A 25795-nucleotide genomic window follows, 5' to 3' on the forward strand; every position below is an offset into this window, starting at 1 on the left:
TTTCACCCACTTGGCTTGGTATGTTATAGCATCTTTAGTCCAAAAAAATCAAGTTTACAGTATTTATGTTTTCAAAAGCCTTCAAATGTACAGTATTATGTTAAAATATACCACATGGAATGTTACGTTCCATTAATTTAAACCATCTTGACCTGATGGTGAAATATGGAAAGGCAGGAAAAGGGTTAAGGGCCGGAAGGGGAGAAACGACCTCGGACCAGTAACCTTGGTGCAGCGCCAGAATACAGCAGTGTAGTGAATTTGTGACATGTTTGTGGAACCGGTACTGGTGATATAATATGGCACAGACAAAATGACTCTTGGACAGGATAATCCTCAATGAATTCGCACATTTATGGATAAATGTGCGAATTCATTGAGGATATCATTACATAAATGTGCGAATTCATTGAGGATACCATTGCCTAATCGCACGGTTTGTTTTTATCGCACGGTTTGTTTTTGTATATACATGTAGCTGCAGTACAGTTAGTCTGGTTCCCTGATCCATTTCCCCGGTAGAGGGCGTGGGGAAATATAGGGTCAGGTACCGGGTAGCCATCTTGAACAGAATTTTGTTCAAGATGGCGGAGGTTAGTCACCTGACAGAACATGCTACAACAAATATGGCTGCTACCATGAAAACGCCGATCAAAATTCGACTGGATCAGAATTATGTTCGAACACTGGTATCCGAACCAAAAACATTGGCACACGAGACGGGAAACATAAACTGAAAGGATTAATCCAGAAGTACGGGGAAATAGAGGTGATTGAAGGCTGGCTGTGATATCGCAGCAGTACTTGTTGCGTGTATCGAACGCGCTAGGGTCATTGAGGTCATCGCCGACTGTGGCGTAACCCCAATGACCCGAGCACATTTGATACACGCCACAAGTAATGCTCCGATATCACAGCTAATTGAAAGCAAACTTTGTTGGAACTGTGAACGACGATTGATTTCGATGGATAGAATGGTGTCCGAATTTCGTGAAAAATGCCAGGCATCATGTCGACGTTCTAAAAGTATTAAGAGGTGTGCTAAATCACAGTGGCTAAATCATGGAGGTAGAAAGTCTTTCTTTCTACCTCCACGGCTTTGTGGTACAAACAAGAAGTTGGTGTCAAGTGAGCCTGAAAGTGCGAAACCCAAGAAAGATGAGAAAAAGTTACAAGTGTTACTTTCATCCAATCACAGCTTGTTTTTTTTAAACCCAATAGCGTCCATGTTTACATTAGCCGGTACCTGACCCTATATTTCCCTATATTTCTCTACCGGGGAAATGGGTCAGGGAACCAGACTACAGTACAGTAGCTCCAGGTTTTGCCTGGGTATGTGGGTCAGACGGCAAGTTTTGCCGTCCGATCCACATATATACCCAGGCAAAACCTCGAGCTACTGTACTGCAGCTAAGTCCCACCCTACCAGCGCGGGGTCCAGACACTTCGCACCAAAACCAGTTGGTCCAAACCAGTTCGCCCCAAAATCATTTCGTACCAAAACCACCTCGTCCCAAGTTCAGTGCCTTTGGGATTGCCAGTAGTATAACAAGTTTTGCGACCGACGCCACATACGTTTTAATAAAGAATAAGTAACACTCACCTTATCTTTTTTGTTGCGTACTATGACAACGTACGGTCACTGTCGTAAGAACGACATCGTACAGAAAAATACCAAGTTTGATACGATGTCATACGAATACGCTTGACCACTATAGTAATAGTGCGCATGTGCCACTATTCATTGACATCAGCCATATTGGAATGACGTCATACAGAAGCAAATTTCAGCTGTAGACCAGTACGCGCGCACTCGGAGTATGTCATGTGGTTGCAAGCCTGTCACACGAGTACCAGTAGGACGTTCGCCCTCTATGGTCACCTCTCTCGTCCGAACATGTTATGCAGAGTTGCATTGAACTTACAAGTATTACTGGTGAGAGGGCGTGTGTTTTGCCTGAAAAATTTCAATAATTTTTCTGTTTTGGTAGAGCAATTGGGTGTGAATTTATCAGAATCTTTTTTTTCTCTGATGGTGAAACAAGACAGGAACAACAGTGACACAGGATCATGTTTTACTTTCCAAGATTTTATTCATTTCAACAATTCAAGATTACAACAAGTAACAACACAATTTTACATAATCAAACTTTCTAAGGTTAACAAAGGATGAAGAGTGAATAAAATTAATGTTTCCTGTGGTAAAAATCTTACTTAGGGAGTTGTAATTATTTACGACCTGGGGGGGGGAGTCTGGGGAATTTCATAGTATTCTGAAATTTCGAGTAAACCCCATGCCAACCCAAATGCATTTGAGTAACCCAGTCTCTAACACAGAAATTTTGACTGATCCCTCCCCTCCCCCCCCCCCCCACTTAGACCAGTTAAATACCAAGACATGTATTTGTAACATTTACAAAACTACAGCAATAGTACAGACCTTTCATATCCTGCTGGAATATCATCGGTTACCTCATGACAGTTGAAAAAGATGTGACCGGCAAAAGAAAATTCAAAGTCACAATAAAATGTAGATACAAAAGCTCATGCTGTAACCACTATCCAACCATATAGTATTGTTTACCATACAGTATTGTTTATTTTGGATGGGTATCATGACAAGGTTTCCACTAAGATATCTGACAGGGCAGAATTTGAAAGTACAGGAGAACAGTCAGGAGGCTGGGGGTGGGGCAGTGTCAGAGGAGTTGTACCCTCTCGTGTTGAAAATTTGAGAGATTGATGTGTGCAATAATGCAGTCTGGTGCAATATGAGAGATGTTATCAATTTGTGTAAAACTGTTAGAACACCCAACGGGGAAAAGTGTGAGAGGCGTGTCCCCTCTGCCACGTTGGAAATTTTGAGAAATTAATGAGTTCGATGATGCAGTCTGGTGCAATATTAGGTGTTTTCTATTTGTTTTTACTTAAAGTAAAACTGTCAGAACACCCAAGGGGGAGAGGAAGTGACAGGGGTCGCATTAAGAATTTTGAGAAATTGATGAAATGGTGCAATCTGAGAGGTATTTCAATTCATTTTGTACCAAAAATTGAGCAACCCCTTCTTTCTTTCCAATTTTGAACAACCTCCTTGTAGCTTTCAATTTTTTGAGTGACTACCCTCACATTCCTCTGACCCCCCCCCCCCAGGCCCTTATGTTAAATTACTCTAAAAGACCCATAAAAATATTCTTGATGGCCTTTAATTTGTGAACAACATGTACAGTAAAAGTGGTCAACTTTGATGCAGTCTTGCTGATGCATTTTATGGGGCTTGAACTCACAATATCTACATTACTAATTCGTACTAGCTTAGCAGTCATTAAAACCCCTACAAATAGGCGTTTCAACAAGCAGCGGCCTGGTATCTCATGTAGCTGTACTGTGATAATGTTCAAGAGAATCCATAGGATAGCTAGGTGTGTGCCTCAATCAGCCAAAACAACAGTTAGCAATAATAACAACAGTAATAAATATCAATTTCTGCAAGTCATTTAAAAATATACCACCAAGGGCACAGTATTGCTCCTATCTGACAAACAAAAAGAGGTATTCCTATTTCCACTTATTCACTCAAATACTATTGTGTTTGCAAAGAGTTTGAACTTTCAATTTTCATGGGCAGAATTCCGTTTTAACAGCCACTTTTCAATTTTGTAGATCAAAAATAAAAATTTGATGGTCCTTGCTTGAAATGTTAAGATTTACTCAGAGTTAAGTTATACACAAGTTTGTTTGTGTAAGTAAGTTTGTGTGGTGAAGTTACCTGATATTATCATTCATCACTCATCTTATTCAATCTACACATGATTTCACTCGGCTGCCTTCATCTTTGTGAAGATTTACTTAATTAAGTGATACCATGACAGGTTTTTTTGTTTATGTAACATAATGATTGGAACTGATACAATCAACCACATTATGTATGCTGACGATTTGGCACTTCTTTGTCCGTCAATTGCAGGTCTGCGTTCACTTGTGTCAATTTGCGAGAGTTATGGTGTTGACCATGACATTGCGTACCATCCTAAAAAATCGAAATGTATTTATTTTATGCCACGTAAGTGTTCAATTAGAGTCGATCTTCTACCCCCTGTTCGTTTGGGTGAGAGATCTCTAAATATCGTTCACGAACATTTATATTTGGGCTACATTTTCTCTGATTCCTTATGTGACGATAGTGCTATCAGACGTCAGACAAAGAGTTTTTATGGTCAAGCAAACACTCTACTGCGGAAATTTTCACAGTGCTCTATTGATGTCAAAGCAACTTTGTTCAGAACTTACTGTGTGAATATGTACTGTTCCCAGTTATGGAGTTGTTTCACTAAAAAGTGTTTGAACAATCTTAGAGTTGCGTACAACAACTCCTTCCGTATTCTTATGGGTTACTCACGAGATTGTAGTGCAAGTCACATGTTCGTTCTTAACAGCATTCCATCCTTTGGGGAGCTCAGGCGAAAGTTCATGTATAACTTTTTTGAACGCTTGAAAACAAGTCGCAATGGTCTTATTTTAGCAGTACTTAACTCAGATGCGTATTTTTACTCGCCTGCTTTTAAAGTGTACAGAGATCTACTTTATATTTTATAGTCTTTTTTCCATTGAGCATTATCTTTTTTGTGATGTGTGTAATCTCTGTCCGGTCTTTTATAATCTTTTTTGTCCGTGTTTTTTTTTCTTGTTTTTAACTGATATGGGATGATGTTTTTTTTATCCTGAAATAAAGCTAATAATAATAAAAAATAATAACAAATAAACTGGAGTCTGTTTTATTGGTATGGTGCATCTTGCCATATGCCTTCTTGTGGATTGAAATCCCTCATCAGTGTATGGGGTTTCCTCCATGAAATATTTGCTAAAGTTGATCCACTACATAAAACATAAGCTCACAACTTTTTTCTAGATCATATATCACTACAAATTGGCATAAAATAAAACTACATTATTTTCAGTGTCTTCAAAATTGATTTACAAGGTATTCCGGGTTGGAATAGGTCATTCAAGCTTGCGGACTAATATATTGGCTCCAAAAACAAAAAATCGTTGTTCCCCCAGTTTGAAAAATGATTTGGCTTAGGTAGTCTCCAGGGATTTTTATAAGAAAATGCAAAGCTATCAGATAAACACCAATGAGACAAAAGCACTTTTTGACCGAAATTGATAAAAATTGCTCCAAAAATACAAAATTTTGCATTTTCTCACTGCATAAAAATATCTGACTTAAGTCATCCTAAGGACCTGTATACTGAATATCAAAGAGTCTGACAAGGAGTTTTGAAGAAAAAATAGATCTACAATGACAAAAATAATCTCAAAAATACAAAGTTGCATATCTTGGCATGATTTTTACAAAATCTTATTTCTGCCAACCTAAGGGACATGTATAATCAATATTAATGTGTCTGACCAGAATTTTTGAATGATATTTTTGGTTAAATATGACAATAATTGCCTTAAAATTTAAGTTTTAAAATATTTCATAACAATATGAACAAATGTCAATAAGGTTATCCCTGCAGAACAGTATCTTTAGATTTCTGTGGCAATACTAGAGTTTATTTGCTTCTTCAAGCATAACCATTCTTTTCCTTGACATAAGGTAAACTTCAGCCTCCTCCAACAACACAATTGTGATGTAGTCTACAACAAACCTGAGTGAGAAAAATAGAATATAGATATACTATCAATACATTTTTGTAAATTTCAAATGCTATGCTGACAAGCTAAATATTGATTTTTTAGCAATCTTTTTGTAGTAAAATAACAACTTACAGTGGACAAATATAAATAATGAAAATAATATCAAAAGTAAGCATTACAGGCCCTCTAAATTTTTGAGAGTTGTAATATAATAACTTACACAATTATCCCAAAACCATTCACAGGATACAGCTCAAGTTGTAACAACAAAATGGTACACCAATGTGAGTAGCAACATATGAACATAATACCCTACTTACATTGACGTTTCTTTCACATTCCTCTTCCATCTGTTGTTAAGGCAGTGTCATATCATTCAAAGATACTGTCAAAACAAACAGAAATCCATTATTACATCAGAATGAATAAACACTGTTAACAGACGTTTCATATTAAACATAGGGCCAAAGTCCCTGAAGCTACTATAGACATGGATACAAAATTAAGTATTTCCTGACTGTATGAAATTATCTCACTAAGGTCATCCTAGGGACCTGTAAACCAAATATTGAAGCTGTCTGACCAGCGGTTTTGAAAAAACAAGCGACTCAACAGTTGACAGAGCTCTGCTGTGTTATGTAGAGAATAACCTTTTGTGACACATGTATTGATGAAGACGGTGGATATCTTTGATAGCTCATTTAAGGATGGCCTGACCAAAAATGGAAAAAAAAATTCCGTAAAAATACAGCTTTGCATATTTCATCACAATTTTAACAAATCTAAGTTGGGTTATCCCTAGGGACCTGTATACCAAATAACAAAGCTGTCTGACCAGTGGTTATGAAGAAGAAGATTTTTTACCAAAAACGCCTTTTTGGTGCTAATTTGCATACTTTTAACAATATCAAAAATTAATAAAAAGAGTTTCTCAAAATCCTATATTTTATCCACACAACAAATATTAAATCAGTAAGTACTGCAGTTCTCAAGATATTTGAGTGGACAGACGCTCCACAAACGGACATACATACATACATACATACATACATACATACATACATACTGACAGTGCACGCCGGATGGATACCCATCCCAATAGCTTCTATAGACTATATTAGTCTATAATACCTAATAAACAAGAGTTAATTACATTCTAATTAAAGTAAACAAGATTTGCTTGAATCAAGATTTTCGTCATAAGAAAACAGCATATCTGTCAGGTTATAAAGAATCTTAAGCTGGTTATCTTTTTATCAGTATTTTCATTCTAACTTTCAAATTAACATTGTAAGTAAGTTCTGTTGAATAAGTTGAGACTGTACTTACTTTGAGAAAGCACACTGAAGAGACAAATGTTTGAAACTTAAGAAGTTCAAGGTCATCAAAAGCATCATGTAAGGCTTTCATTGCACTGTTTACACAGATTGCATAATTGCTATAAATAGCACGTGAGGAATCTTACAGCCAAGCTTTACCATAAAACCCTATCACTTTGACCACTCTTTTAATTGACCACTCTATTTTTTCCTCAAAAAGTAATTTTATTTTATCCTTACCAAGTCAACCATAAATGGAAATTAGAACTTTCTCTATCTCTATTTATTTGACCACCCTATCATGACAAACTATTTTGAGCAATTTCTTTTAGATAACATACAGGGCACAATAAATGACGGTTCAGAATATGTCAAAGTTGGGATTCAGGAAAGTTACTTTTACATGTTTTAATCCTCCAAGATGGTAAGCATTTCACTATGAACTGTCAAAAAAAGTTGAACTTTCTGATAATTCTACACTAAAATTATTTTGGCTTTGATGATTTCCTAATTCAATTATTTAAAATCATGTTAATTATTTTTTTCTGGGTGAATTGATAGGGTTTATACAGTACAAGAATTACATACAATGTAAGTCACATTTTGATCAAAAATGACCAAAAAAATTCCTTAATAATACAGATTTGCATATTTCATCACAATTTGAACAAATCCAAGTTGGGTTGTCCCTAGGGACCTGTATACCAAATAACAAAGCTCTCTGACCAGCGGTTATGAAGAAGAAGATTTTTTACCAAAAACGCCTTTTTTGGCATTAATTTGCCTATTTTCAACAATATCAAAAAATTAAAAAAAAAGTTTCTCAAAATCATATTTTTCATCTACACAACAAATATCAAATCAGTAAGTACTGCGGTTCTCAAGATATTTGAGTGGACGGACGCCTCACAAACATACATACATACATACATACATACATACATACATACATACATACATACATACATACATACATACATACATACATACATACATACATACATACATACATACATACATACATACATACATACATACACACATACATACATACATACATACATACATACATACATACATACATACATACATACATACATACATACATACATACATACATACATACATACATACATACATACATACATACATACATACATACATACATACATACATACATACATACATAGATACATGCATACATACATACATACATACATACATACATACATACATACATACATACATACATACATACATACATACATACATACATACATACATACATACATACATACATACATACATACATACATACATACATACATACATACATACACATACACACATACATACATATATACATACATACATACATACATACATACATACATACATACATACATACATACACACACATACATACATACATACATACATACATACATACATACATACATACATACATACATACATACATACATACATACATACATACTGACATACTGACATACATACTGACATACATACTGACATACATACTGACATACATACTGACATACTGACGACGGATGCCGGACGGATACCCATCCCAATAGCTTCTATAGACTTATAGTAGCTAAAAAGTATTCTTTTTTTAATACTCTCTGTTTTCAACAGACAAGCCATAAACCTTCAAAAGACACAGTTTATGTTTTACTTTGCATATAAAATGATATTAGTCTTGCAATGGTTATGTATAAGTGGAGCTGACAACAGTTGCCCCAAATGGGCAGTGACACATATGATTTGAATAAAATATCACTTTTAACATGGTCGTCATTTCCTTCTTTTGGCAGGTTACATCTGAACATATTTTACAGTAAATGATCCTCATACAAATTAAAATGCCTCTTATTCAAAATGTAAGAACTTTATTGCCAGTCAAAAAAAGTTTTGTTTAACAACTGCATTTAAAGAAAATAATGTGAAAATTTAAGAAAGTTTGACCAAGTCAGTATGGAGTTAAATTGTTTGGAAATCTTGAAATTGGAAGAATAGTGAAGCCAGGAAATTGGGTGATTTGCAAACATTTGCAAAAATTAACACTTCTTTATCAAGCAACCTACGACTGCTTGACAGCCTTGAAGATGAACCCAAATAATAATATTTTAATCTTGGGTTAACAATTTCATTAAATTAAATGAATGTCTACAAAAAAGTGATTTTGGTGCAAAATACCCTGTGTTGGGTGCAGCGCCCCTTAATTAGCAAGTACTAGTATTATACCACTGTAAAGTCTCTGTGCAACCAGGTGACACATTCTGACTCAGCATGATCTAACAGCAGATTCCTGCATAAAATTTTGATTTCAAAACTTGAATCACTTTTTAATAGCATGGAAAGAGCAAAACATAGGAGAAACTTAGATGACAAAGCCTTATAAGGGAAAGAGAGATGTACCACATGACTCCATGCAACCAGGTGACACATTGTGACTCAGCATACTCCTAAAGCAGACGACTGCATAAAATTTTGATTTTGAATCACTTTGTAATAGTATAAAAAGAGCAAAACCAATGAGAAAAATTAGCATTCACAGCCTTAGCACAGTAAGAGAGATGCACCAGAGTGTCCGTGCAACCAGGTGACACATGGTGACTCAGCATACTAAAAATGCAGTTCCTGCAAAATATTTAGATTAGACAACTTAAATCAGTTGGCGATAGCATAGAAAGATGAACCAATGAGAAAACTTAGAAGTCACAGCCTTAGCACAGTAAGAGAGATGCACCAGAGTGTCCGTGCAACCAGGTGACACATGGTGACTCAGCATACTAAAAATGCAGTTCCTGCAAAATATTTAGATTAGACAACTTAAATCAGTTGGCGTTGCATAGAAAGATGAAAACCAATGAGAAAACTTAGAAGTCACAGCCTTAGCACAGTAAGAGAGATGCACCAGAGTGTCCGTGCAACCAGGTGACACATGGTGACTCAGCATACTAAAAATGCAGTTCCTGCAAAATATTTAGATTAGACAACTTAAGGTGGTTGGAAGGGCTATTTTTGCACCAATTCTTTTCTCAGAGTTAATGTCAAATTTCAAGTGTTAGAGTTAGTTCAAATTTTCAGGATAACTCCCTTAGTTAATATTGTTACGTGCAGAGAAAACGAACAAAAGGGTGAACTCAGCAGTTTCCGTTTAAACAAAATTTATTACGAAAACAAAACTAATTGCTAAGTTAGGGACAGAGTACAAGCTTTAAAAGTGTACAGACTACTATCTCAGCTGGGACGGCAAAGCTCCAGTCTCAGAGTTGTAACAGTCAGTTGGATGAATGAACAGTCCTTTGGCTTGCAGGCTTGAAGCTGCACAAAGACCACAGTATAAATCCAGCGTTGACAGTGAAGGTCTTGAAAAGTCTTGAGAATGACTACTGCTGGAGTTTAGTAACACACAAGAGACACGATCCCAAAAGTCTGACTGGAAGCTGAGCACGTCCCTTTTATAAAGGCATATAAGAACAATCTAGAACTTTATTGACATGCTAATTACTGTTCTAAAATTATCTCTCTTACACAACTAATCGACTTTCCAGAACATTCCAACATGACTAATTGAATTCAAGGTTGTGAGGTCATTAAGGGCAGTGACCTTGAGAATGTTCTAGACTAATTGAACTCAGGTCATGATGAGTGTGGGGGAAATGACCTACATAACAATATTTTCTCCAAAGAATATAAAAATTGTATATTTGCAGCCATTATTTTGAAATATGACACCAGTAAATATTAAAATTTAATTTTTCATATTTTTTTACATATTTGAATTTAATAATAATTGGATAGTATTAATATTACCAAATTAGTCATAATATGTAGACACTATTTATTGTAAGATTTGTATGGCAGGATTTGTAAATAAAATTTGTTTTTATGATTTAACATGGGTTTATATATCAAAAAATTATTAAAAAATATTTTCAAATTTTAAAATGTGATTTTTCAAAAAGTACTTCAAATACAGGAAAATTGTGCCGTACAAATCTTATCTGTAACCTTGTTAATAGGCTGTAAAAATTCCATGTCCATATCTCATTTAAAAGTTGGATTAAATTGGTATACAATTATGTAGGAAAACTGTTATTCTGTCAAAAATGTTGAAAACAAGCCATATTTGCACCCCTCTTTTGAAGTCATAGAGCAGTTTTTTTTGGTTAATCTCACTTTTGACACCTCTTTGACACTCAAAGAATCTAAAAATGCATTTACAATAGCAGTCACTCACTCTGAATGCCAGCACCGCCTCGTCAAACTTTCCTGAAAAACAGCAAATAATGACTTTCCCTTTTCAAACATTTTATTAAAAGCTAGGGGACCTCTACCATAGTTAATACACTAAGGACTCCCCAACTTCTTCTTATTTGGTCAGTTTTTCAGAAGTTTTAACAGGCTATAACTCTGCAATGCCTTTGTGCCCAAATGTCTATAGTTTTTTTTATTCCACAGAGAATGTTGACTACTTTTATATTTTAATGGTTATGTTGAAATTTATAACTGACGCTCTAGCCTTTCCAACCACCTTAAATCAGTTGGCGATAGCATAGAAAGATGAAAACCAATGAGAAAACTTAGAAGTCACAGCCTTAGCACAGTAAGAGAGATGCACCAGAGTGTCCGTGCAACCAGGTGACACATGGTGACTAGCATACTAACCAGATATGAACTGTAAATGCTCACGTGTTTCATTATATATTGAAGCACGGTCCGGACCGTGATTGAAGTTATGTGTAAATTGAAACTTTGCCACATGTTTGCAACTTCATCGAAATTATTATGATCAACATAATGAACAATAATCACCGCCGATTAATTCTAAAAGGTCATGAAGTATACAAATATGTAATTAGCTGAAATAAAAATATTAAAGTAATTTTACTGCTCTTATTGTATCACCACTTTATCTAGCAAGTGTAATTACCGTTGGCCAAGTCCTTCAAGCCATATATGACGAGCTGTGAAAGCTCATTAGATATGCAAATTATAAATAAGCTGACATGAAAATGTGAAATGACTTTCGATATTGTTCTGATCTAGTACCTGGTATAATCATCAATGTACATGCATGTTTTGCCAACTTTGATCAAGTAAATCCCGGTATATCCCTAATAAGCAAAGTTAATTAAATATGTAAATTAGGAAGTGGCTTTAGTATCGTCAATATGTGTAGCAAATTTTGTCAACTTTGGTCAAGTCAATTCAGACATCTCTGATTAGGAAAGTTCATTAAATATGCAAATTAGGAATTGGCTGAAGAGAAAATGCTTGATGACTTTCAATAATATTGAATTATAGAGTCTTTAATATACATAGTAAGTTTCATCAATTTTGATCAAGTCCATTAAGATAAATATACCTAATTATGAAAATTCATTTAATATTAAAATTAGGTTTTGGCTGAAGTAAAAATGTCTTTTGACTTTCAATAATGTTATATCACAGTATCTTTGATGTATATAGTAAGTTTCAACAACTACAATCAAGTTAATTCAGATATATATCCCTAATTGGGAAAGTTCATTAAATATGGAAATTCGGAATTGGCTGAAGTAAAAATGTTTAATGACTTTCAAAATGTTGTATCATAGTGGCTTCAATACATGTAGCAAGTTTCATCAACTTTGGTCCAGTCATTTCAAATATATATTCCTAATTAACAAAGTTCATGAAATATGCAAATTAGGAATTGGCTGAAATTAAAACGCTTAATGACTTTCAATAATGTTAAATCATAGTATCTTTAATATACATACCAAGTTTGGTTAATTTTGATCAAGTCAAATCAGACATATATCCCTAGTTAGGAAAGTTCATTAAATATGCAAATTAGCATTTATCTTTCATGTCACCCTTAATGGTTCCCACTGCTGATATATCTTGGTGTGATCAACATTTGTAGCAAATCTCATCAAATTTTGTGTAGTTGTTTTTAATATATATCCATTTTTTCTAAAATCATTAATTATGCAAATGAGCAAAAAGTATGCAAGCCAGACCCACCAAAAACTAATCAGTTCTTGCCATTTGCTAACTGAATATATGGGCTTACACTAATTTGCGGAACGGAATGGAGCGGAACGGAACGGAACGGAATAGCCACACCAAATAAAAAATTAGTTTTTTCTTAATTAGAGTCCATTTTTCGTCCACAAAATTTTTGAGCGGAAAAGAATGGAATTAAGAGAGACATTTTGATTTAAATAAAATATATCATTTATTCAACTCTACAAGTAAGGCACCTTAATTTTTGAAGTTTCCAAAATGAAAATTATGTCAAATACCACGGGAAACTAGGCTGTAATTTCAATTTGAAGCTACATCTAAATTTACATCTAACCCGTAGCCCGTGAATCACGCCTTATAGAGGGCAGTACCATAGTGTGGAGGGGTGGTCAACCCAAAAGAGGGCGTGTCTGTGGCCAACATGTAGTTGTGCACTCTGTTTTGTACGATCGCAATAGCTCAACATACTTTTCAAACAATGTATAATTGCAAGTGTATGGCATACAACGACAATTAGGGGTGTAAACACTACCTGCCTTCAAAAACTGATCACAAAAGAATGACTTAAATTGCAAAACGGCCGTAGTTTCATGTTAACGCGTTGATCGACTGTGTATGTAAGTATGAGCGATGCCTTTTGTATGTATTACTGATGTCCTTCGACCTAGTTGTTTAGTCATTCGATAGATTGAGGGGAGAATCATTTGATTTCTAAAGGAGGGGCTGGAGGATTCGGGAGGGGGAATATTGTCAACCCCCCCCCCCCCCCCCCCCCCCCCACGGAGAATGATAAAATAATTTTCTGCAAAACCCCAAAGTGAGAAAAGAAATGTTACCACTTCCCTGAGAGGAAGGCAAAAATGTGATGCGAGGTGCTGGAATTACCAAAAATGAATGTTTAGAACCGACCTTAGTATTTTGATCTTTGAGATCTGGATATTTAAAAATTTTCTAACGTGGGAAGTGGTTAGATATGCAAAATTCTGCAATAAAGATTACAGGTTGCATGGATGAACTTTGACATGCAAAACATATGCACGTGCACTTCATTTTGACAACAAATGAAATATATTGCATTGCCTTCAGTTGTGCAGAAAATAATTTGTTTCGCGAGCATGCTTTTGAAAAAAAATGCCGTCATAATGGGTGAAAAAAAATTTGTCTACACCTCCATTTTCACAATCCCCTAAATCAACTGGTGCTCCCGTAAGTCTGCAGACCCTTGGCAACAAAAAACGAAAAAGAAGTGGCATCCGCGCCAATTACAAACAATCAGCAATGCAGTTCAATGTATCCATTTTAGAAGTTACGATCCGTCACCGCCTCCCTCTTTTTTTTCACCTCCGCGCCAAAAATGTAATTAGGCGCCATGCCATCGAGGTGAATTATTACACAGACTGCCACCTCATAGGCGTTCTGTTGTGTGGGTAGTTTGTAAAAGTATAGTTTATGCTACGTTCAGACGTTCTCTTCCGTAGCCTTAACGTCGGAACGTAGCAGAACTACATTTTTAAATAATAATAATAATACTTTATTGCTCAACAACACACTCAAGGAGTGCGGTAAGGCAAAAATTACAAACTCAGCAAACACTGGATGAAGCTGCTGCTGGGGGAGGAACTAACGTACAAGAAATAAATTTGGCAAGAGGTAGTTTGTTTTCGTGAGTAAAGATATACATGAACTTTTCTCTATCATTCAAATCAAGAAAGCCAGGATTATACAAACTAGTGGATGAAAATAGACTATCTCGATAAGCTCTGTATTTTGGACATTCTATTACAAAGTGAAATTCATCCTCAACTAAAGACTTACAATGCTTGCAGAATCTTTCATTTGCAGGAACTTTTGGAATTGACCTTCTACCCAGTTCTATTTGTAGGTTGTGATCCGAAATTCTTAGTTTTGTCAGCCACCTCCTATAGGTAAAAGATCTTATATCTAGCAAGTAACTTTCAAATTCAAATTTTGTCTTAAATAGTCTGTAAGTTCGGAGCTTATTCCTCTGCATTCCACACTTCCTTGTATCATTATGAATGTTTCTCAACCATGTTTGATCATAAGTTTCACAAAAACTATCATATACATTATTAACTGTGGAATTGATATTGCAAACACAAGACCATATATCACTCCCACTGTAAGAGTTCAAAATGCTTTGTATATAATTAGACCAATCTGAATTCAACCTGGATGTATAAGCAAATCTCAGTAAGATGTCATCTGATAAAACTAATCTATGCCAGTATTTGAGCATGTGCTTTATCACCATAAAGTGAATTGGATATCTACCCAGCTCTCCAACAACACCATCAGACGGTGCATGTTTAGAGACTCCTAGGATAAATCTATAATAAGATATACTAACATCATTGAGAAAGTTACATTTGTCATTAATTTCATGTCCCCATAAAAGCTACCCACTCAACAGAACGCCTGTGCGCGATCTCACATGCCGATGGTAGCCATTAGCATCCTCCAGCAGATGCGATATCCAGGGTGATGTTTGGATTCAGGTGTAGTTTCAGATTTGAATTATAGCTTCAGTCCAGTAGTCTTATTCATTCCCAGCAGCAGTCTCGGGAGCAGTCTTGCCTGATTATATGTGTAATGTTTGATTTATTGTACTTGTTCTACCACAGTTCCTGAAGTGTGTTTCTATGGAATAAAATTCTTATTAGTAGTCTTATTCACGATTTTCATCACGGCAAGAGAAACTTCGAAAAACAGATGCATTACTTTAAGGGTTGAAAAGTGATATTTTATTTAAATCCAAATTTCTGTTTTAGATCCGAAATTCCATGCTGTTCCGCTCCAAAATTCAGTGAACGAAAAAAAATGGACTCTAATTAAGAGAAACTATTTTTCTTTTTGGTGTGGCTATTCCGTTCCGTTCCGTTCCGTTCCGTTCCGCTCATTCCGTTCCGCTAATCAGTGTAAGCCAAATATATGTACCAGATTGATTCTGATCTGATAAGCCGTTTTTGAGATAATGGACCAACAGACAGACAGACACACAGACATCGCTGCGACATATGCCCACGTGTGTAAACACGTGAGCAAAAAATGCAGTTCCTGCAAAATATTTAGATTAGACACAGTCCCTCCACCAGGGAGGGACTGTGGATTAGACAACTTAAATCAGTTGGCGATAGCATAGAAAGATGAAAACCAATGAGAAAACTTAGCATCCACAGCCTTAGCACACTGTACTGCGGCATTTTGTAATACGACGCATTTTGTAACAACTTACGCAAAATGTAATAAGGGTATCAGCATTTGTAATAAAATGGTCTACGCATTTTGTAATAAGGGTATCAGCATTTTGTAATAAATTATTGTTTACGCGATTTGTAATAAGGGTATCAGCGTTTTGTAATAAAACGCGTTTTGTAACATTAGTTAACGCATTTTGTAATAATTATAAACATCCGCTGATATTGTATGTATTTTAAAATGCTTTGTGGTTTCTGAATACGTAAAAATGTGATAGCATATAATGATATCGAGATTATATCTCACTACCGGTGCTAGGTTATCATATTAACGCCATATAAGGTCTGAGTTGACATTTAAAATGCAATGAAGAGCAATTGAAGACAGAATGAGATTATGCGATTTATAATTGAGAAAACAAACTGAGAAAGTTTTTGTTGGTTTTACATACAGTACTGTACTTTGAAAAGACAATATACTGCAGACCTTTCTACATTTTTTATTCAATATTACTGTTGGTGGATGGAAAGAGGAAGGCTTGAAGATGACATGCAGAGCTCAGAATATGATAAAAGACAGCGACATCATCAACATTGACAGTGTTGTATACTACGACCTAATTTTATTATACTAATGATGTACATGCAACAACACCAACCTTATCCAGAAATGGTTCCCTTGTGACATTTTGAGGGTTTCGGTCTGATTTTTAGGGCGTTGCTACATTATTTTTATTTTTTTTACAAAAGAAAAACAATAAATATTGTTTTTGGTTACAATAAAATTGTGTATCTTATGTTTTTGCTTGTATATTGGATGAAGTTTGCAAAACTCGAATAATCAAATTCTGAGTTTTGCAAAATGATTGTAATATTAGTGTACACAGTGATTTGAACGAAGCTTTTATTGGGTTCATAAAAATGATGTTACAAAACACCGTCCCTCCACCCACCGGTCTGGAAAAGCGACACGTGCGCTATTGTTTAAAGGTGTTAATTGCTCTACCGTTATACGCGTTGGTACGAAGCGCGTTACGGATGTAAATGCTTGCTTTGGGACGCCATCAGTAGCGTTTGGCAACATCTTGCGGTGCGGAGTATTTTTATTTATTGTCATGTCTTTGCTCCTCAGGTAACTTTGTTACCATAGCCAGGATTTCTGCAACAACTGAGAAACTGTGTTTATTGAGAGTAATTTCTTTTTAGATTTTCGTCTATGATTTTCCGTGTTTTTCCGTCGAATTTTCGCCCAACAAATTTGACCTCGCTAGGTAGGAAGAGGCACCTTATAGTACGAAAGTTTTCCCCCCTTTTACTTGTAGAAATAAGAATAAATCGAAACGAATTTGGCCTGATCAATCAGCGATGGGGATTTTAAAATTTGTAGTATGCGTTTTTTTGTCGTTTACTCTGTTCTGTTGCAGAAAACGCCCGAGTTTTCAACGATGCATTTGTTGTTAAAAATCAAGATGGCGGCCACCATACGTCGGCCACGCGTTTTTTGAACAACGAAAATTGCCAATCAACCCGTAAAATTCCCCGTAAATTTTGACTTGCGAGGTGTATACCTTCCTAAAAGTTTATTTTCTAGAATCGATTTTCATTCTAACATTACTCGAATGCTGTTGAGTTTGTCGCGACGCCATTTTGAAACTTTGATCGCGCACGTTGGTTCTTCGGTCACGAAGTTTTTTCCTCCCTTCCATGTTTGAATCTAATTCAACTCAGCATATTTCAGTCTTTGAACATTAAATATACGATATTTTACGAATGGTGAGACACTTATTTTGATGTTTTTTCGTCCGAAACGATGATTTTTGGGATAGTGATTTTGTTTGTGTCTTTGTTTATCCGTTTTAAGACTTAGAGGTACGGTCGCGTACAGTTGTCTAGCGGCGATTCCATGCAAGCTCAATCTGTTTTGGAGGCCAAAAGAGTACGCAAAAGCTTTGAAAAGAAATGAATTTTTATGTATAAAAATGTGAAAGAACCTTGAGGCTCCCACCTCAATATCGAAACGTTTGTGTTACAATATCGACAAGTTTATTCAGCAAAATCGCTGTAGGGTGGAGGGACGGTGTACAAACATTTTCCTGGAACCATCAGTTGTAGACAACGGAATCTAATATACATTTAGACATTATTGAGAAATAGGAAGGGATAAATTCTTTAGAATGTCGTCAGAAAGAGAAGCAATATGTGAAAATCATTGTAAATTTAGAATATTAGGGGCTATTTTGAATATTTAAGGAGGTCATGTGACCAGTATTTGCATATTTTTGGGGCAATTGTAATACTACAATTCCAAAAATTTCTTGTAATTGTGGACAAAGTTTGATAAATTCAATAGTCAGATGTTATAAAATAGGATACCTTGACCTGTCTGTTCCCATATTCAAGGGCGCTGTGTGTAATTCTTCACTTATGAGTGAAGACAAGAAAATTTGTGTAAGTTTTATCAAATCTGTGTAAAGTTTTTCATAATATATAAAGTTTACATCAAAGTCAATGGTCATGGCACTATAAATAGTGATTAAGCATTGGGATATGATACAATATCGATTATCTTTTACTGGAAAATTGGAAAACATGTAGAAATAATGATAAATTTATATTGTTGGCGGCCATTTTGAATACTTAATCAGGTCACATGACCATTAGTAGCATATTTTGGGACAAGTGTGTCATTGTCATTCAAAGTATACATACTTACTGTGTGAAATATTTCATAATATTAGTTGCTGGATGTTATGTTACGTTATGCTTTGACCGACCTAACACTTAATATACTGAGCCTTTGTTTACATTACACTTAGCAGGTCAAAATGATACAAAATATAAGTGTTTTTTTCAAAATTTTTGTCACAATTTCATTTCAGTTCATGCTGACGTGATAGAAAACAGGTTTCGTGATGAAAAATGATGAATAAATGAGGAATTCCTATGAAAATAAAGAAATATATTTAAAAAATACAATATTTTATATATTGGCGGCCATTTTGAATACTTAATTAGGTCACGTGACCATAATTTGCATATTTTTTGGAAAAGTATTTTTTGATGATTCAAAAATTATACTGGTATGGTGGACAGTCTTTGTTAATTTAGGAAGTCAGATGTCATGCTAGATGGTACTTCCAAATGTCAACTCCACCACAGGGCCTTGGTGTGCAAAGGGTTAAAGTGGAAAATAACGTACGAAAGATTGCAGTATTCTAAGCAACTTCTATACGTATGATATGTGATTCTCTAAAGTTGATTGTCGATAATTTACGGTAATAAGATTGGAGGGGCACGTTAATATGTCAATGCTGACAGCTGATATTTTTCAAAATATACTGAAATAAACACTGACGTGAAGCAGTCAATTAAAATACTGAATGATCATTTATTTTAATCATCTCATAAACAAGTACAAAATAAAGCTCTCTCGACAGACCAGCCACTTTTCCTTGTATGTAAAAGGTGACAATTCATATCTACTGAGCCATGGTTTTGTTTTCATAGATCTATTTCTTTCCCGTTGTCTTCATCCTTTGAATCTATGCTATCGCCCTACGGTAAAATTTGTCTAGCCAACGAGCTAGGATAAGCTGCCTGCGATACTAAGATTAAGCTAAATTTGATTCGCTATCCTAATGGTTCTACCTGCCATCTGCCATTATCATTAAATGATAACAGCCATAGAAAGACAGACAGACAGACAGACATACAGACAGACAGAGACAGACAGACAGACAGACAGACAGACAGACATATAGGTAGATACATAGATACATAGATACATAGATAGACAGGCATACTCAGTCACTCTTTCCCTCTTCCTCTCTTCCTCCCTCCCTACCCACGAAGATGAATGCATACATACATACACACATACATACATAGATACATAGATACATACATACATACATACATACATACATACATACATACATACATACATACATACATACATACATACATACATACATACATACATACATACATACATACATAGATACATACATACATACATACATAGATACATACATACATACATACATACATACATAGATACATGCATACATACATACATACATACATACATACATACATACATACATACATACATACATACATACATACATACATACATACATACATACATACATACATACATACATACATACATACATACATACATACATACATACATACATACATACATACATCCATACATATATACATACATACATACATACATACATACATACATACATACATACACACACACACATACATACATACATACATACATACATTCATACATACATACGTACATAAATACATACATACATACATACACACACACACATACATACATACATACATACATACATACATACATACATACATACATACATACATACATACATACATACATACATACATACATACATACATACATACATACATACACACACACACACACACACACACACACACACACACACACATACATACATACATACATACATACATACATACATACATACATACATACATACATACATACATACTCAACAGGTCAGATATACTTCCGCTTTAGTAGCTAAACAAGTCATCGTTGATTACACAGTCCCCGCTTGTCCATTTTGTTATAATCTTTGGTGTCTAGGTAGCTGTGGTCTACGTAGCTGTGGAATGATATTGATGCGGGATGCATCAGGCCTTTGACTTGCATAATAAAGTAATCTGAGGAACGTTCAATTAAATTGACCCATCTCTGCCGTAATGACCATTGAAGGAACTTTTGATTATATCACACATAACGATGCCCTCACTGCCTCTAGTGTCATGAGGGCACATACTATACACATGTTTTGGTGGAATTTTAGAAATGGTATGGGATCGGGTATGCTGTTGTCATTACACCGATTTTGTCCAAACTTGGCACAAAGATCATGCACTATGGCATACATGTACATGTCAATGTACTTCGTGACATGTTCCAATATGGTTGCCAGATTGTCATTTTCCCCAATATCGCTGCTAGATGGTCATTTTTGGATTTCTTCATGTCTTTGAGGCTTAATCATATGCAAATATTCCTTATCCAATGTTGTTGAGACTTGGTACAAAGATAAAGTACTATGGCATACATATGCATGTCTACTAATTTTGTGCTATGATCCATATAGTCAATAGACAGCCATTTGATTTCAATTTTGGTGTGATTTTTTTATGTCTTTAAAACATAAACATAGGTCACCGTCCTTCGATGGACTGAATTTTGTTTAAACGTGATATGGCTGCATTCTTGTGCACATTAATTTGTTTCATTATATGATCCGAAATGGCTGATTACCTTTGAATTAAGCTTCAAAGACATGCAAAATTCCAACAAAATGGCAGTTCTGCAGCCATATTGGCTCCTATCGCAAGGTTAATTGATACATGCATATGTATGCCATAGTGCTTTGCCTATGTGCAATGTTTGAACAAATTCGGTTCAAGGATGTTTGAGTTATGGTTCAAAGACATGAAAAAATCGCAAAAAAATAGCCGCCTCACGCCCATATTGGATCGTATCGCAATATAATTCTACATGCATATGTAGGCTATAGTGTTATGCCTTTGTGCCAAGTTTGAACAGAATCGGTTCAAGGATGTTTGAGTTATGGCTCAAAGACATGAAAAATCGCAAAAATATGGCCACCTTGCGGCCATATTGAATCGTATCGAAAAATAAATCGGTGTGCATCTGTAGGTCATAGTGCTTTGCCTTTGTGCCAAGTTTGAACAAAATTTGTTCAGCAGTGTCTGAGAAACGGCTGCGGACGAACGGACGCACGGACGCACAGATGGACGGGACCCAATCTGTGAGTCCCCGCCGGACTTCGTCCGCGAGGACTAACAAGTCAAATCATTAAAACATCAGATTATTCTGACTATTTAGATTAGTTTAATTGAGTTGAGTTGAGTTTAGTTTACTTTTAATTTTGTTTACTTTAGATTACTTCAGTATAGTTAAGGTTATTATGAAAATAATGCAAAGAATGTATAACGACACATAGATTTAGTCATTAGCGCGCGTTTAGCGCGTCCGGCGATGCGTTGCACTAATGTCTGAATGCTTACTTTGCGGTATTTTCGTAATAGTTATTATTATATTACCATGCCCTGCCCGTCGCATTTTGATTGGTCGAGCTAAACCACGTGACTGACCAAAACTACACAGTAATGGTTTGATTACATGCCCGTGAATATGAATAATAAGATTAACGACTCAAAGTATCGTAATTATACAGCTTAAACGTAATTCATAATCAATCACAAAATAAAATGGAGCACTTGTAGGTCAAGTTAAAATACTTTTTTCTGAAAACATCTCCGGCTTTGCCAATTTTTGACAGCGCGCGTGACAGTGCGTCGCGTATTGCTCAGTTTCTGGGGCCCAGTTGTCGTTCGCTCCTAAAATTTTCGGAAATTTTGACGGTTTCCTTGCGTTCGATGGTAATATAGTGGAAATAACAGACTCCGATCTGACCATTAACGTTTATTTGTGGGCGTTGACTCGAGGAAAGCCAAATTAACGGGCTCGGCAAGCCTCACCCGTTAATTTTTGGCTTTCCTCTCGCCTTGCCCACAAACAAACGTTAATGGTCAGCGCGTTGCCCGGTATTTCTATATCATACATCTCCTTTTTTATCAAGAATATATGCAAAAGAAATTGGATTTCCGAATAAGCATTGTTAAGAAATCTCTCCCTTCCAGTTGGAAAACGAAGCTTATAGGGACTCGACTTGACCATTTTCAACGCATCCACAGCTTTCTAGTTGTACATGGAAACAAATTCTTTCTTCCACAAAACCTTTCAAAATTATCTTCGAAGTATTTTATACAATATTTATATCCAAACGCTTTGTTCCCCCCTATAGAGAAAATGTTTTGAATCAAAAAATTAAAATTTACTCCCTCTCTCAGTGGAAGACAATCTGGATTAATCAAACTGTTGGACTTACAAATGATAGAAAATTGGCTGAATTTAATTTCAAAATCATTCACAACATTTTGCCCAATGGGCCCAACTTACGAAGATGGAGAATTGAAACTTGTGAAAAATGTAAAATTTGTAATGTCCCAGACTCGTACGAGCATATGTTTATAAACTGCAAAAAACTAGGGAATTTTTGGGACCGAGTTACATCATTATTACATAGAATTGATATGCGTATTTCTGTAGACCTTCATCTCATTGTTTTTGGATATAAGCCTCTTCAAGACTCAATTTTAATCAGATTTGTCAATTTTATTATCACGCTTGCAAAATATTGTATTTTCTCATCCTGGGGTTCATTTTCGAACGAAGAGGGACTGTTGCAAATCAGTACTATCGTACGATTTGTTTTATAAATACTTGTATTCAGGTATATGATCCACAAAGTAAACAATTACAAAATTTTCCTCCCTCTTTGGAAAAAACTTCTGTAGGATTATTTACAAGAGTAAAACAAAACAGATTGCTACTCGTAATTAAATAAGATAATATTCTGAGTGGAAAAGATTGTTCAAACAGAAACATACTTTAAATTTACTTAGAAACCTAAGATATTGTAGCTTTTTGTAGCATTTTGATGTATCTGTCACGAAAGCTTTATATTGAACTAAATAAAAAAAAGTTTTATATTAAAAAAAAAAAAAAAAAAAAAAAAAAAAAAAAAAGAATATATGCACCCGTCGTTTCCGATGCATTATTCCATACACTTTAAAGGCATATTCTGCGAGCGGGTTAAGGGTAAGCGCCATCTTTGTTTACATCGCGCGGTCATCCAACATCGGATGTACGAGCCGAGCAGCGATGTCGTGCCAGATTTGTACAGTGCCGTCTTGGTGAACTGTCGTTATTACCTCGTAATATTTTTCACCTGCAAACAGTCGTAATACATTTACTTCTGTTTCTTTTATCAGAAGTTATTTTCAAAGTACAGTATGGAGTTTCAGTATGGAGCCATTCAATGATGCAATGTTTATTATCAAATATGAAAGTAAAGGGGTTACTGCATGCCCGTTACGTGCCCGTTTTTACGGAAGCTCGATTCTATTGTTTGCGAAGGCAGATGTATAGTAATTTATTTTATGTTATTATATTTTATTTTATCTGAGTATCTACCTGTTGATTGCTGGTTGTCTGCAATACATGTACATCAGAAAGAATGTTGTTATCCTCTATTTAATAAATCAACTGACTGTGTATACCAATTATTCTCTCATTTATATGATAATAAACTAGTCAAAATCTAGTAGTTACCTGCCTCAGATGATCAGTTGGTAAAAATACTGATTGACAGCTATCTAAAATAAGTCATTCTAATTTGAAATGGAAGTCAGGGAGCGATCAATTTTTGTACTTACTTAACGAGTAAACAGACACTTTGTAATACCATTCCAAAGTCAATAAAATATCTGTTAATGCTTTAAAACTGGGAAAAGTTTTTAAAATTATTACAAAATGCGTTAACTGTTATTACAAAGTGCGAATTATTACAAAATGCTGATACCCTTGTTACATTTTGCGTAGACAATTTTTTATTACAAAATGCTGATACCCTTGTTACAAACGCGTAGACTGGTTTATTACAAAATACTGCAGACGTTATTACAAAATGCGTCAGTTATTACAAAATGCTGATACCCCTTATTACATTTTGCGTAAGTTATTACAAAATGCGTCAGTATTACAAAATGCCGCAGTACACACACTAAGAGAGATGCGCCAGAGTGTCCATGCAACCAGGTTACACATTGTGACTCAGCATACTCAAAATGCAGTTCCTGCAAATAATTTGATTAGACAACTTAAATTAGTTGGCGATGGCATAGAAAGATGATAAACCACTGGGAAAACTTAGAAGTCACAGCCATAGCACACTAAGAGAGATGCGCCGGAGTGTCCATGCAACAAGGTTTATAATGCTTTGAGCATTTTCGACCGTTGTTTAATACTGAAGCAGTGCCATGAATCAAGCACAGTAGCTTTGTACGGCTTTGGACCATAACGATCAAACACTAAAGTGCTGAATCTGTCAAGGTCGATCATGATGACTGATGTATGTAGACACAGTCAGAGGCGAATTGTCATGTGACCTCAGGTTTCGTCTGACCTCTGAATTTTAAAGACCCCTGAATTTTAAAACCGCCTGCATGCTAACACCAGAGATATATGAGAAATCGTATCCTTGTGTTACAAGCCTACGATCAAGAATCGAACAGACTACTATACTTGTACTCACTTGCTTCGAAATGGCACAAATGAAAACGTGCTTTGACAACCAGAGCTAGCACATAGTGTTTGGAGAAAAGGGCTGCTTTTAAAGTTACAAAATATTGGTGTCTGACTGGTAATTTTTACAAAATCATTAAGACTATGTATGAAAATGTCACATATAAAGTAAAATTGCCTACAAGTCTTTCTCAAAGCTTTACAACTTCCTGTGGTGTTAAACAGGGATGTAATCTTTCACCAACATTGTTTAATATTTTTGTAAATGATTGTCCTGATATTTTTGGAGAGGTTTCTGATTACCCCAT

The 25795-nt window shown here is 35.4% G+C and overlaps 1 protein-coding gene and 1 long non-coding RNA gene across 4 annotated transcripts in view; both read right to left on the bottom strand.

Annotated features, from left to right (window-relative positions):
- LOC139122441 (serine-rich adhesin for platelets-like) overlaps positions 1 to 1743 on the bottom strand; it is a 202680-nt gene extending 200937 nt beyond the window's left edge. For both annotated transcript variants that reach the window (XM_070687814.1, XM_070687815.1), the window contains exon 1: positions 1604 to 1743. The gene's annotated coding sequence lies outside the window, so the exon portion shown is untranslated. The remainder of the gene's footprint in view (positions 1 to 1603) is intronic.
- A 3013-nt stretch (positions 1744 to 4756) lies between these two features.
- LOC139122438 (uncharacterized) lies at positions 4757 to 25550 on the bottom strand. Of its 2 annotated transcripts, XR_011549468.1 has the most exons (3): positions 25498 to 25550; positions 5964 to 6028; positions 4757 to 5654 (listed from the first exon to the last, which is right to left on the bottom strand). It is a non-coding gene; the product is annotated as an uncharacterized lncRNA (long non-coding RNA). The 2 variants fall into 2 exon arrangements; XR_011549467.1 differs by lacking the exon at positions 25498 to 25550 and having other exon boundaries at positions 5964 to 6100.
- Positions 25551 to 25795: the final 245 nt, after the last annotated feature.

Source organism: Ptychodera flava, chromosome 22, assembly GCF_041260155.1.
Source record: "Ptychodera flava strain L36383 chromosome 22, AS_Pfla_20210202, whole genome shotgun sequence".
Taxonomy (NCBI): Eukaryota; Metazoa; Hemichordata; class Enteropneusta; family Ptychoderidae; genus Ptychodera; species Ptychodera flava.